This window comes from Chrysemys picta, chromosome 4, assembly GCF_011386835.1.
Source record: "Chrysemys picta bellii isolate R12L10 chromosome 4, ASM1138683v2, whole genome shotgun sequence".
NCBI lineage: Eukaryota > Metazoa > Chordata > Testudines > Emydidae > Chrysemys > Chrysemys picta.
This window is the reverse complement of record NC_088794.1, coordinates 83,830,688-83,844,998: the sequence shown is the minus strand read 5'-3', so window position 1 is coordinate 83,844,998 and position 14,311 is coordinate 83,830,688. Positions and strand designations below refer to the sequence as shown.

Sequence of the window (14,311 nt, the reverse complement as noted above, 5' to 3'; positions counted from 1 at the left end):
CGGTGCCACGGGGTAGGCAGAGGGGCGGGATGCACGTGGGTGGGTGGGCACGGGGAGCTTGGCGGGCCGCACGAAAGAACCCCACAGGCCGTGTGTTTGAGACCCCTGATCTAGCCAGCTTTCTAGCCACTTATAGTCCATTCATCCAATTCATACTTTTTAAACTTGCTGGCAAGAATACTGTGTGAAACTTATCAAAAGCTTTGCTTAAGTAAAGATATATCACCACTGTCCAACACTTTCCCCATATCCACAGAGCCAGTTATTTCATCATAGAAGGTAATCAGGTTGGTCAGGCATGACTTGTCCTTGGTGAATCCATGTTGATTGTTCCTGATCACCTTCCTCTCCTCTAAGTGCTTCAGAATGGATTCCTTGAGGACCTGCTCCATGATTTTGCCGGGGACTGAAGTGAGGCTGACCAGTCTGTAGTTCCCTGGGTTCTCTTTCTTCCCTTTTTTAAATATGGGCACTATATTTGCCTTTTTCCAATAGTCCGGGACCTCCCCCAATCACATCAGCCAACTCCCTCAGCACCCTTGAATGCATTATATCTGGACCCGTGAACTTGTGCACGTCCAGCTTTTCTAAATAGTCCTTAACCTGTTCTTTCACCACTGAGGGCTGCTCACCTCCTCCCCATACTGTGCTGCCCAGTGCAGCAGTCTGGGAGCTGACCTTGTCTGTGAAGACCGAGGTGAAAAAAGCATTGAGTACTTCAGCTTTTTCCACATAATTTGTCACTATGTTGCCTCCCCCATTCAGTAAGGTTCCCACACTTTCCCTGACCTCCTTCTTGTTGCTAACATACCTGTAGAACCCCTTCTTGTTACCCTTCACATCCCTTGCTAGCTGCATCTCCAATTGTGCCTTGGCCTTCCTGATTACACCCCTGCATGCTCAAGCAATATTTTTATACTCCTCCCTAGTCATCTGTCCAAATTTCCACTTCTTGTAAGCTTCCTTTTTAGTTTAAGCTCACCGAAGATTTCACTGTTAAGCCAAGCTGGTCGCCTGCCATATTTGCTATTCCTTCTGCACTTTGGGATGGTTTGTTCCTGCACGCTCAATAAGCCTTCTTTAAAATACAGCCAGCTCTCCTGGACTCCTTGCCCTCTCATATTAGCTTCCCGGGGACCCTGCCCATCAGTTCCCTAAGGGAGTCAAAGTCTGCTTTTCTGAAGTTCAGGGTCCGTATTTGGCTACTTTCCTTTCTTCCTTTTGTCAGGATCCTGAACTCAACCATCTCATGGTCACTTCTGCCTAGGTTGCCACCCACTTCTACTTCTCCTACCAATTCTTCACTGTTTGTAAGCAGCAGGTCAAGAGGAGCATGGCCCCTAGTCGGTTCCTCCAGCACTTGTACCAGGAAGTTGTCCCCAACCCTCTCCAAAAACTTCCTGGACTCTCTGTGCATTGCTGTATTGCTCTCCCAGCAAATGTCAGGGTGATTGAAGTCCCCCAGTAGAACCAGGGCCTGTGATCTGGAAACTTCAGTTAGTTGTCCGAAGAAAGCCTCATCTACCTCATCCTTCTGATCCGGTGGTCTATAGCATGCGCCCACCATGACATCATCCTTGCTGCTCTCACCTCTAAACTTAACCCAAAGACTCTCAACAGGCTTTTCTCCAGTTTCAAACTGGAGCTCTGAGCAATCATACCGCTCTCTCACATACAATGCAACTCCTCCACCTTTCGTCCCATACCTGTCCTTCCTGAACAGTTTATACCCATCCATGACAGTGCTCCAGTCATGTGAACTGCCCCACCAAGTTTCTGTTATTCCAATCTCGTCATAGTTCTTTGATTGTTCCAGGACTTCCAATTCTCCACGCATTCACCTCCACAATTCGACGGTCCCTACCTGGGCCTTTTCCTTCAACAGGAGTCAGTGATGGACCTTTCAAGGGGCTCAGATCCCCAACAGGAGAGGCGTGCACTCATGGCTCCTGTATGGCTGGGCGGGCCGAACTAGGTTCCTGGCCCAAAGACCCTTGGGCCTTTTTGCCTGGTGCCGAGGAGCTGTGCTTCCACGCCTAGGCACCAGAGATGTTGATTGGTGCTGGGCGGAGCCTGATGCTGAGGGTGTGCTATGCACCAATGCTGAGGTGCTCACCAATTCTTGGTGGGAGGGCTTGGATGCCGGGCAAAGGGCTGACTCCATTAGAAGGGCTCCGAGTTGGATATCCGGCTCCTTCTGAGTTCCTGGCCAAAAGTTTTTACAAATACGGCACTTCTCTTTGATGTGCAATTCGCCCAAGCACTTGAGACAACTGCCGTGGGGATCGCTAACAGGCATAGGCCTATTACAGTCCATGCAGGGCTTGAACCCGGGGGACTGGGGCATGCCCCGCCTGGGGCAAAGTCCTACTGGGGACTCTAACTCTAACTATAAGTCACTATCAAGAACCCTATGTACAAAGCCCTAAGGCTGAATGGCTCTTTACAAGGACAGAAAACTGCTAACCACTTGCAAGGCAAGGGAGAGAGGCACTCCAACTAACCACCACAGGCGGTAAGAAGGAATTGAGAGGGCGTAGGGCTGGTGGCACCTGATACACCATGGCATGAGCACGGCACTCCAGAAGGTGCCACTGCCGACCCTAAAGATACCGCTATGGCAAAAGTCTCCGATGACTGCGCACATGGGTGCACGCACACCTAGAATGGAATCGACATGAGCAAGCACTCGAAGAAGAAGATCTAGTTCATCCTCCTTCCTCAGTGACCAGGACAGGAATGGTTTCTAGAGACTATTCTTCTGGGCTTGGTCCAGTCTAGTTTTAAATGACTCTAGCAAAGGAGTTTCCACCACTTCTCTGGAAAGACTATTTCTCAATCTAAACAGATTGCACTATCTGGAAGCTTTACCTAATATTCCACTTGAATTTCCTTTGCTTAGTTTCAAATTCCTCTCATTTACACTGTCTTATATCACTCTACATATTTTCTTTTGCCCTCTGGTGTTCCTCCCTTTCACATATTAGTAGGCCACTATTATAACTCTGTCTTCTATCTATACACACCTTAGGGTAGTCAAGCTATTAGTTCTTTTAATCTCTCCTCCTAAGCCTCTCTCTTTCTGGCCCCCCAATCGTTCTGAACTCTGTTCAGTTTTTGGTACTGAGGTGCCAGGAGAGGCACACAGTATTTAAGATCTGTTCACAGCAGACATGTACATATACATAGAGAGGATCGCCTGTCAACCTTGGATAGGATACTTCTCCCCAGGCAGGTCAAAAATCTCCACAGGGGAGTCAGAGCAAAACATCCTCATTTTGTAAATTCTGTATTTTTTAACAATTTTTTTCCCTCAAACATTCAAGGAATGATAGCAGCAGCAGGTTTCCTGCACAGCAGAGGAAGCTGGAATTGTCTACAGCATCAGTGATCCCCAGCCGAGGTGGCCTGAGGAGCTGACTGAGCACTACTTATGCCTCAAGTGAACCCTCTAACTTGCAGGCGTGAACCTTCTCCAGATTTTTAATATGTTCATAATTTCTGCACCTTTTTCTCCCTAAAGCCTGATGCTGAGTGACAGCAGTTTCATCGTTTCTGCATCAGGAAACCATCAAGAACAATCTATAGCAATTGTGAATCTTTGCTCAGAAGAACTCTGGGAACATGCTGGCAAAGAAACTGAACTAGAAGAGATCAGCGCCATTCTTAGAGACGCCTATTCCCAATGAGAAGAAATTATTGTTTCAGTCTAGGAGCAAGTGGCCCATGTAGGTCAGGGCTGCATGCAATGAAGAGTGCAGAGAAACTCAGGTGTCTGAGAAGCAAAAAGACTGAATTCCCTGTGATGCCAGGAGAGGGAGCACTGCAAACCCAGTGATCAAAGTGGGGATCAGTCTGAGCAGACCCTTTTGGAAATGCAATGCAGCTCAGCATTGGTACATCTCAGGGGACTGACTAACAGAGCATATCAATTTCACTGACTTAGATGGATATCCACTACACAGGAAAGGAATCACCACAGGCCTTAAGAGGTGTCTGCAGTTTGCTGTGATGACTGTTTTCCTATTCACTGTAATGGGGTCACTGAGTACCATGCGGAAAAATGACACTTGCCCATGCACCCATCCTGTCTGCCAAGAGCCATTCAGAATAAACAAGGGCAGTTTTGGTCCATGACCACATTGCTCCTTCCTGTCTCCAGGGTACAAAGGCTCAAATCCAGGCCACAGCTGAGTAAATAGTCTTCATTGCTGTGCTATGAGGAAAGACAAAGAAGATGGAAGGAAGGAAGGAAGGTAATAGTCAGAATGAATAAAAACTGGAATCCCCAAGGGCCACTTTGGTTGGTACCACAAAGTACTGTATCTGATATTCCAGTAACAAACAAACTACATCATGGTCTTCAGACATATGCAGTCTACCATATCCCCCAAACTGATATGGCCTCTGAAATCCCAGATACCCAGGGAAAGAACAAGAGATACTGAACTTTGTGTGCTAACCATATTTAGTTACAATAGAACACAATAACATTCCAGGGCTGCAGAACCAGGGAGAGCAAGGGAGGCCAGTGATCCCACAATGGAAATATTGTGGGTCTCTGGCCTCGTGTAAACCTGCGCATACCCAAGGGGGTGGGGGAGGAGATGAAAGCATGGATTGAGAAGCTTTGCACGCTGGGAGAGTTTCTGCAGGCCAACTTTCTGTAGTATAATCAGCATTGTTAACCCCAGACACTCAAAAGTCATGCATCAAGCTCCAAAAACTCATGAGATTGGCTTAAAGATAATGAGATATTAAAATAATAATTTTGGGGTTTTTCCTTTGCCTTCTGAATCTTTAGGGGCGCACTTAAGTCATGTTTTCAGCTTTTTTTCACAACCATGAATGCTAGAAACTTTGTTTTTTAATGAAAGATGAGATAGTCTTGTAATCAGCTGCCTCCAGAACCTGGGGCTTCAAGAAAAGCATCAATATCATGATAAATTAATGAGAGATGGTAACATTGGCAACTCCACGTGACACATTTGGCCTGTGGGCTACTCTTTGGACACATCTGGTTCACAGAAAGGCTGCAGCATGGCCTCCTCAGCCTGCTGTAAATTTACACATAAACAACAATCTGAAAACCAAAAATTCTAGGAGATTCCATGCCTTAAACTTAAAAAGCAAAACATATTTGTGTTTTTAAAAAAGCTTTAATTTGAAAAAAGGTTAATATTCATCCCCCCTCCATGCTTTATTATTTATAAAGCTTTGTGTTGAAACATTTTATGAGCTATTAGATGATAGAACTGTTTCTGTTAGATGTGGGGTTTTTTTCAAATAAGAACTCTGAAGAAAATAAAATCATACAAGTGTTCCTTCCTTGACTAATCTGCTTTTTCCACTGACAAGAACAGTTATAAAATAAATAGAAACCAGGGCCAGAATGTGCATTTGTCTTACTTTAAAAATTGATCTTTCTCCTTTTCCAAACAAAAACAGTAACAGCAGCTCACATACTTATTCCCACCATTGAGACTGAAGGTTACACAAAGACAAACTAAAAAATGAAGAATAAACATCCACAGTTCTGCCTGAAAGTGTGTATGTGTGTGTGTGTCAGCGCATATAAACACAAGGGTCCACTATGAACTTGATGCTCACGCATAACTCCCACAATGGCTGGAAAGACCTAAGAGTCTAAAATGAAAAGGAAAACTGAAAAAGGGAGAGTTGAAGAAATCCCCAACTCTGGCTACATTTGAGTTATGGTTGATGGAAAGACATTAGCAGTCCAACACTATCCTGCAGTATTTCCAGAGCCGAGACAGGAGTCTCTGTGCAAAACATTGCGATGTCATGCAAGGAGCCCTCTTTGCAAGCCACAGAACAAAACAATTCCCAGTTGCTGCTGGCAGTTGCGCAGTAGCTGAACACGGTGGAGCACTGTTTCTGGTCCCAGGAAACAATCACTGACTAGTGGGGTTGCATCATTGTGCAGCTATGGGATGACAAGCAATAGCTGCAGAACTTTCGAATGCAGGTGGTCACTTTCCAGAAACTTTATGAAGAGCTTTCCCCAGCCCTGAAGCACAGCAACACTAAAATGAGACCTACTCTGAGAGTGGAGAAGTGAGTGGCGATCGCTCTGTGGAAGCTTACAATGCCAGACTGCTACTGGTCAGTGAGGAATCAATTCGAAGTTGGTAAATCCACCCGTGGAGCTGTTGTGATCCAAGTGTGCAGGGCCATTAATTGACTTCTGCTAAGAAGGGTAGTGACTCTTGGCAATGTGCAGGACATAGTGGATGGTTTTGCCACAATGAAGTTCCCTATCGGGGGGAGGAGTGGGGGAAGGAAGGGGAGAATAGATGGCACGTATATCTCTATCTTGGCACTAAACCACCTACCCAAAGACTAAATAAACCATCAGGGATACTTTTCAATGGTATTGTAAGTACTGCTGGATTGCAGGGGGTGTTTCACCGACATCAACATGGGATGGTCAGGAAAAGTTGCATGATGTGAGTGTCTATAGGAACACAGGTCTGTTCAGAGAGCTGCAAGCAGGGACTTTCTTTCCAGATCGCAAAATAACCATTGATGATGTTGAAATGCCAATAGTGATCCAGGGAGACCCAGCCTACCCCTTGCTCCCAGGGCTCATGAAGCCGTACACTGGCCACCCGGACAGAAGTAAGGACCGGTTCAACCATAGGCTGAGCAAGTGCAAAATGATGGTGGAATGTGCCTTTGGACGTTTAAAGGGGCACTGGCGCAGTTTACTGAGTAGGTTAGAACTCAGCGAAAGCAATATTCCCATTGTTATCGCTGTATGCTGTATGCCCCATAATATCTGTAAGGCAAAGGGAGACAAGTTTCTGCAGGGGTGGGGTGTGGAGGCGAACAGGTTGTCAGCTAATTTTGAGCAGCCAGATACCAGGGTAATAAGAGCCCAGCAAGGAGCCCTGCGTCTCTGGGAGGTTTTGAAAACCCATTTCAGTAATGAGCCTCAGCAAAGTGTGCTGGTTATCTGCATTATGCCTTTCTATACCATCCCCTCTGTTGCATTAGTTTCCCTGGATTACCCCTCTCCCACCCCCAAGGCCTCATGATTGGAATAAATAAAGAGCATTTCATTCTCGAAACATTGACTTTTATTGCACAAACATAAAGAAACTGAAAGAACAGGAAAATAATTTAACCTTGCACAAACAGTGTGATAAAATTAGGAGGGGAGAAACCAAGTCAGCTTGTCTGTGAAAGCACAGTAGTCTTACCCATCATAGGTTTCTGTATGGCCGCCTTTTGTTCTTAGTACCCTCTCCGGGTGTTGAGTGGAAGGGATACTGAACTCCCCAACCCCAACCCCCGCCTCCTGGAGCATTTGGGGTGAGGGAGATTGGGAACAGGGCGATGCTTGCAGGCAGTTCTGCAGGGACTGCAGAGGGAATCTAGCCTCAAGCTACTTTTCTTGAAGCTCAACCAGATGCCTCAGCATGTCTGATTGGTCCTTCATAATCCGCAGCATCTCATCCTGCGTGGCATGCTTATGCTCCTCAGATGCTCTCCTGGTCTCCATGTCCATGTCCAGTTTTTCAGACAATGAAATTCTCCGGGGTATTTGCTCCATGTCAGCTGTCCCAGAGGCATTCATTATCTCACTGAACATGTCATCACAGATTCTTTTTTTCCACCTTCTAATCCGCGAAAGCCTCTTTGCCTGTGTGGAGGATGTGCTGAAGGCCAAGCTCTTCACTGCAAGGCATGCAAAGCACAAGGCAACCATTGTCAGTGAATACCCTGGGTCTGGTGCAAAGTTGCTATTTAAAAAACACTCCTCTTATTACACTCAAGAGCAAGACAGAACATATTCATAATCCCTAGATATTCAACAAAATGGTTTGCTGTTCCAGCCATGGTAAGTATGGCCCAGTGGCATGGGCAACGGGCCTTGTGATGCAATTTGTGGGAAACCCGCGTCGGGAGCACAGGTGGACAATGCCCCCTCCCCCTGGCAACATGGATTTTGCTTTGAGACCAGGGACCAGTGTTAAGTCTCCCAAATTGCAATCTTTGTCCGAGGTGGCTCTGGGGGAGAGGGAAGACAGTATGCAGCCACAAAATAATACAGGAAGTCCCCCCTTAATGCTGCTGGTAATAGTTGCCCTGGACTTGCAGAATCTGAGGCCAATGCCAATCCCTGCCAACCAAACCACCGGTATGTTAGGGACAGCGTGGTTGAGGGACCTGGAAGTCACCATGCATGATGGATCACATGCTCTATTGTTTGCAGTCCGAGCACTTGTAATGAAAACTTCCACTGTCTCCCCTAGATGACCCTATGTGATATCAGTCTTCTGAGGGTAACAGAGGTGGCAAGGGAGCAGATGCTGCAAGCGTCTGGATACAGACCCAGTCCTTATGTTGCTATGCTGTGTACTGCAATGAGGCCAGCAGAGTTAATACTGGAGTTGCGTGGGAAAGTGTCCTATAGTGGACATTTAGAAATAAGAAATAAGGCAGCCCTCCCCAGACACCTTCTGCAAAGAATTGCAGAGTATCTCCATGAAAGTTTCCTAGAGATCGCCATGGAAAATTCCCGGGCCATCCCTATACACATAAACAGTCTTTACCAATGGACACCCTCTGCATAGCTGGAGCAGCCACTAGGAAGCAGATACCCACTGCACCTCACTTTTTCTTCAGATTAAACATCAAATATAAGAGCATGTAACCCCTACAGTTTGACTGGAATTGCATACTCACCAGAAGTGCTTTCCCAGGTATCACGCTCGGCCACCATGCTGTCCTGTGACCGGCTGAGCTCTGGGGTTAAAAATAGTTCCTGGCTCTCGGGGAGAATGAATCCACTGTTCATCTGTCTCCCACTCTCCTCCTCCTCCTCTTCCTCATCCAGAATGTCCTCCTCATTGTTGCCTGAGGTGGCTCAGGACTCAAACTCCTGGGAAGTATCCACGCTGCATTTGGGGGTAATGGTGGGATCACCAGCAAGAATTGCATACAGCTTATTGTAGAAGTGGCATGTCTGTGGTGCAGAACCAGAACTGTTCACCTTCCTTGTCTTCTGGTATGCCTACCGAAGTTCTTTGATTTTCACGCAGCACTGCTGCATATCCCTCCTGTAGTCCTTCTCCCCCATGCACCATGCAATCTTTTCGTAGATGTCTACGTTTCTTTAGCTGGATCAGAGCTGTGCCTGCACAGACTCTTCTCCACACAGACGAATAAGTTCCACCACCTCCTGTGTACTCCAGGCTGGACCACGTTTGGGGCATTGAGTTGCCACGATCAGCTGGGCTGGCGAGTTCTCCATGCTGATCAAACAGGAAATGGCAATCCAAAAGTTCCCAGGGCTTTAACAGGGGAGGGGCTGTTTCCTGTGTACTTGGCTGCTGTGCAGCAGAGTTGAAAATGATTTCCAGAGTGGTCACAGCAGAGAATTGTGGGACACCTCCTGGAAGCTAATTCAGTCGATTTACACTGCCTCTCTGTCAACCCATCAACACTGAATTAAGTGCTACACCTTTTGCAGAGGTGGAGTAATTAAGTCGACATTACAGGCGAGTTAGGTCAGCAGAAAGGATCTGGTAGTAGACGCATACATTATTAGGTCGACATAAGGCATCTTCCATTGACCTAAGTTTGTAGTATAGACCAGGCCTGAGAAGTAATTCAAAGATCTGCACAGTAACAAGTGGGCTGAGTGAGAGCCTAACAGTCATTACGGGCAACTGTGTGATACAATTCCTCCAGGCCTCAAAACTTAACCCTCTAGTCTGGGATATTGCCTTTGGCCTAGAGAGCAAACACGCATTTCAGGGGTCTTTAAAGGGCACATTAGACAGAACAATATCTTCCTTTCTAACATTAAGGATGAGTGTGAGTTAAAGTTCACAAAAGCCAGGAAACTGCAAGCTGTCACATCATCCTGACTCACCCTGTTGTGCCTAGGTGTTGCATCACTATCTGCGGCACTAATAATATGACTGCTGCCTGACAGTACTAGTCACGGACATGGTGCAGTTTTCTGGCTTTGCTAGGATTTTGCATCAGAACTTTAATGTTATTTGTTTACAGTTTTCTGGGGTTTGTTTAATCCTTGTTTCAGAATAATTGCCAGGAATACTCCAATAATAACAGAGGCCTGTTTATTCTTAGGTAAACTTCAGTTCAAGCCAGGATATGAATGTGGACATCTCTCTTTGAAGGCAGCTCCCGCATACAGGGTGCGCTTCATCTTTCTCCCATATGCTGAGGCTGCTGGAAATGACCCCTCAAGTTAAATGAACATTTTCCACCAATGAATAAGCAATACATCCAGACTATCCAAGTGGCCTAATTTTCCAGTGACATGGTTTTGCCGGTCCAACCGTCAGTGAAGATCTGGAGTGAAGTATGTCACCGCCACTGAAAAATGCATGATAGGACCAAATGTTTTAAACACATTTTATCTGTCAAAGTCTCATTCAGTCACCTCCATACCTTCTTCTATGTACCCATCGATGGTATGGCCTCTCTGGGCTCATCTGCAAGGCCCCTATGCTATCCATATTTAAGTTCCTCTTAATTATTCACTTCTGCTGTTCTGCCTATAATGATTCAAGTTAACTTGTATTTTTAAATTGCTTATTGTTATTCCTCTTCCCCTGACCTCTGTCTGCTTGTTTATCTTAAGCCTGTGAGCTCCTCGGAGTAAGGAACATCCTCCTTAAGTGCTTATTAGAACATTCCTAACACATAGTGGACATTATCACTAATAAAATACAAAATAATTATTACTATTTTATCATTTCTGAAAAATCACAGACTACTGAAATATAATCTTAGTCTACTTCATGCACAAATTTATACAGTTAAGGCTAGAAGGGATCATTAGATTATCCAGTCTGACCTCTAGTATAACACAGGCCATTAAATTTCACCCGTTTTCCCCATATTGCAGCAGATATCTTGTTTTTGACTAAAGCATATCGCGAGTTTGGCTAAAGCATGTCTTCCAGAATGCATCCAATCTTGAACAGAAGACATCAAGTGATGGAGAATCCACCACTTCCCCCGGTAGTTTGTTCCAATGGCTAATCACCCTCACTGTTAAAAATTTGTGCCTAATTTCTCATTTGAATTTCTCTGACTTCCAGCCATTTATTCTTGTTCTATCTTTCTCCACTAGATTAAAGAGCTCATTATTACTGAATATTTTCTCCCATGAAGGTATTTATACACTGTAATCAGTTCACCTCTTAATCTTCTTTTTGATAAACTAAAGAGATTACGCTCTTTAAGCCTGTCACTGTGAGGCATCTTTTTCAGCCACCAAATCATTTTTGTGGCTCTTTTCTGCACCCTCTCCAACTTTTCAACATCCTTTTTAAAATGTGGAAACCACAACTGTACACAGTATTCCAGTTACAGTCTCACCAATGCTGCATACAGAGGTAAAATCACTCCCTACTTCTGCTGTAAATATGGTGTTGACTAGAAGCATATTCTTTTCATTCACCATAATATCTGAGTATTAACCATACAGCTTTATTTTGAATTAATGACTCAAATTTTGCAGATTGCTTTGAAAATCTCAACCTAAAGTGTTCAATGACTAACATCTAGTCTCTAACCTGCCTTTTCCAGGAATTGACAATAAAATGGTTGTGGCAGACCAACTCCAACAGCATCCAATATCCTCAAACTCCTTGGACGCCACCCAGACCTGTTTTAGACCTGAGTATGGCATGTAAACAGCATTAAGTGCAGTGATTCACTTTTAGTGTGGTTCCACACATTTCTCTCAGTGCAGTCCCAAAGGGTGGTGCTGGATGACTGCTCCTCTTGCCCAAGGACTTTCATCTGAAGAGTCATACAGGGTTGAATCATTACCATAGTTATCCATGCTTTGGATACTTTGAGACTGATTCACTGCACCAAAGTCTATCAAGGCCCAACCATGAAAGCTACTTAGAAGTCTTGTCTAGTACAGAATGAGGGATCCTCACCTTCTGGATAAGGAGGACCACCAAGAGCTGATTACATCTATGTGCTGCATTCCGCACTGTCTTCCAATTCCCTTCTGGGTGAAATTCAAGATGCTGTTTATGACCTAAATAGCCCAGGTCCTTGACACATTAGAGATAGCCTATACATTTTTGTGCACCTCTGTTCATCTGGAACACTTGATATCTGACCCAAAGGTGAACACTCTTGCAGGAGACGGAGGCCAATTATGTGACTAAGTCTGAACCTGACCACTTTTAGAATGTACTGAAAAATATATCTGTACAGCTTTCCCACTAGCCACGGGCACTGGAATACCAGGCACCTAGGCTATTGGCCACGTTTCTCCAACTCACTTTTAAACAATTTCAGTACTGGAGCAGGGAAGGGAGAGAAATGTAGTCTATGTACTTCGTATGGGCCTCTAAATCAATAGTCAATGGCACAACTCACACGAGTAAATGTTGCAGAATCTGTCCCTATATTCAGGAAATTATATTTGCTCTTACTATAAACCATGTAAAGTGCATTCAGATACTATGGCCCTGGTCACCTTTATATACGGATGTAAAAAAATAGAAAGAAAGCAAACTACACTCAAACCAAAGGAATCGAAAGTAGAACTGGATGGGGTACTGAATGGAGGAAGCTGAGATAGGATACATGACAAAACTGATGAAGGAATCATTCATTATCTAGGAGCAAAGGCTATGGAGCACGTAAGCTGTGTAGAGAATACTTGAAGCCCATTACAATATCAATGAGCTCGGTAATGATTATAAATGACTACACACTGCAGAATTAGCCTGAGTGCACAGCAGCATGAATACATTCACACAGAAAATAAAACAAAACAAGGATCCAGGCAAAACTACCCCTTCTAAGGGAATGTTTTTTGGCTGAGATTCTTTAATCTCTCTCTTGCTTTCAACTCTTATGATATTACAGTAAGTACAGTTTTGCCCTAACAATACAGAGAAGTAAATGAGTTTTCCTTCTGCATTTCAGAAGAGTAGGTACAGTCTTTAATATAACTTTATTTAGTTTTTGCAGTGAATGTCTGTGCTAATGAAGTGAAGTGTGCAGCATTGCTTCAAGCTCCAGAGGACAATACAGGCAGATACTCTGGACTTTCCTTTGCATTAAACCCTGAGCACAGAAGAAGCTCAGATACTAGCTGATGAAGGCAATATAAAAACCTGGACAGAACAGACTGCCTCCTACTCTGAGAGTGGAAAGGAATGTGCTCTCCAGGATATCTTCTTGTTGCTCCAGAGAGCCTTCCTAGAGAAAGCACAGGCCATCTACTGCAGTGCAAATGTGGAGATGAATGTCCTCCCTCTCCCCCCATAGTCCTTGCTACTGCAGGCTGCAAACAGATAGTATTCAGTAGTTTAATCTCCCCCCCTCCCACGATGAGGTGAAGATCCTGAACTGAAACTAAGGGCGTGTCTACACTGCGATATTAGGTCGATTTTATAGAAGTCGATCTTTAGTAACCGATTTCATACAGTTGATCATGCGTGTCCCCACTAAGTGCATTAGGTCAGCAGAGTGCATCCTCAATACCATGGTTAGCATTTCAGAGTAGCAGCCGTGTTAGTCTGTATCCGCAAAAAGAAGAACAGGAGGACTTGTGGCACCTTAGAGACTAACAAATTTATTAGAGCATAAGCTTTCGTGGACTACAGCCCACTTCTTCGGATGCATATAGAATGGAACATATATTGAGGAGATATATATACACACATACAGAGAGCATAAACAGGTGGGAGTTGTCTTACCACCTCTGAGAGGCCAATTAATTAAGAGAAAAAAAACTTTTGAAGTGATAATCAAGCTAGCCCAGTATAGACAGACAGTTAGATAACAAGTGTGAGAATACTTACAAGGGGAGATAGATTCAATGTTTGTAATGGCTCAGCCATTCCCAGTCCTTATTCAAACCGGAGTTGATTGTGTCTAGTTTGCATATCAATTCTAGCTCAGCAGTTTCTCGTTGGAGTCTGTTTTTGAAGTTTTTCTGTTATAATATAGCCACCCGCAGGTCTGTCACTGAATGACCAGACAGGTTAAAGTGTTCTCCCACTGGTTTTTGAGTATTTTGATTCCTGATGTCAGATTTGTGTCCATTAATTCTTTTGCGTAGAGACTGTCCGGTTTGGCCAATGTACATGGCAGAGGGGCATTGCTGGCACATGATGGCATATATCACATTGGTAGATGTGCAGGTGAACGAGCCCCTGATGGTATGGCTGACGTGATTAGGTCCTATGATGATGTCACTGGAATAGATATGTGGACAGAGTTGACATCGGGGTTTGTTACAAGGATAGGTTCCTGGGTTAGTGGT

General features: G+C 44.7%; 1 protein-coding gene across 5 annotated transcripts in view; it reads right to left on the bottom strand.

The window, feature by feature from the left end:
- Nucleotides 1–14,311, bottom strand: part of CSTPP1 (centriolar satellite-associated tubulin polyglutamylase complex regulator 1) — a 155,393-nt gene that overhangs the window by 19,134 nt on the left and 121,948 nt on the right. The gene's annotated exons all lie outside the window — the stretch shown is intronic.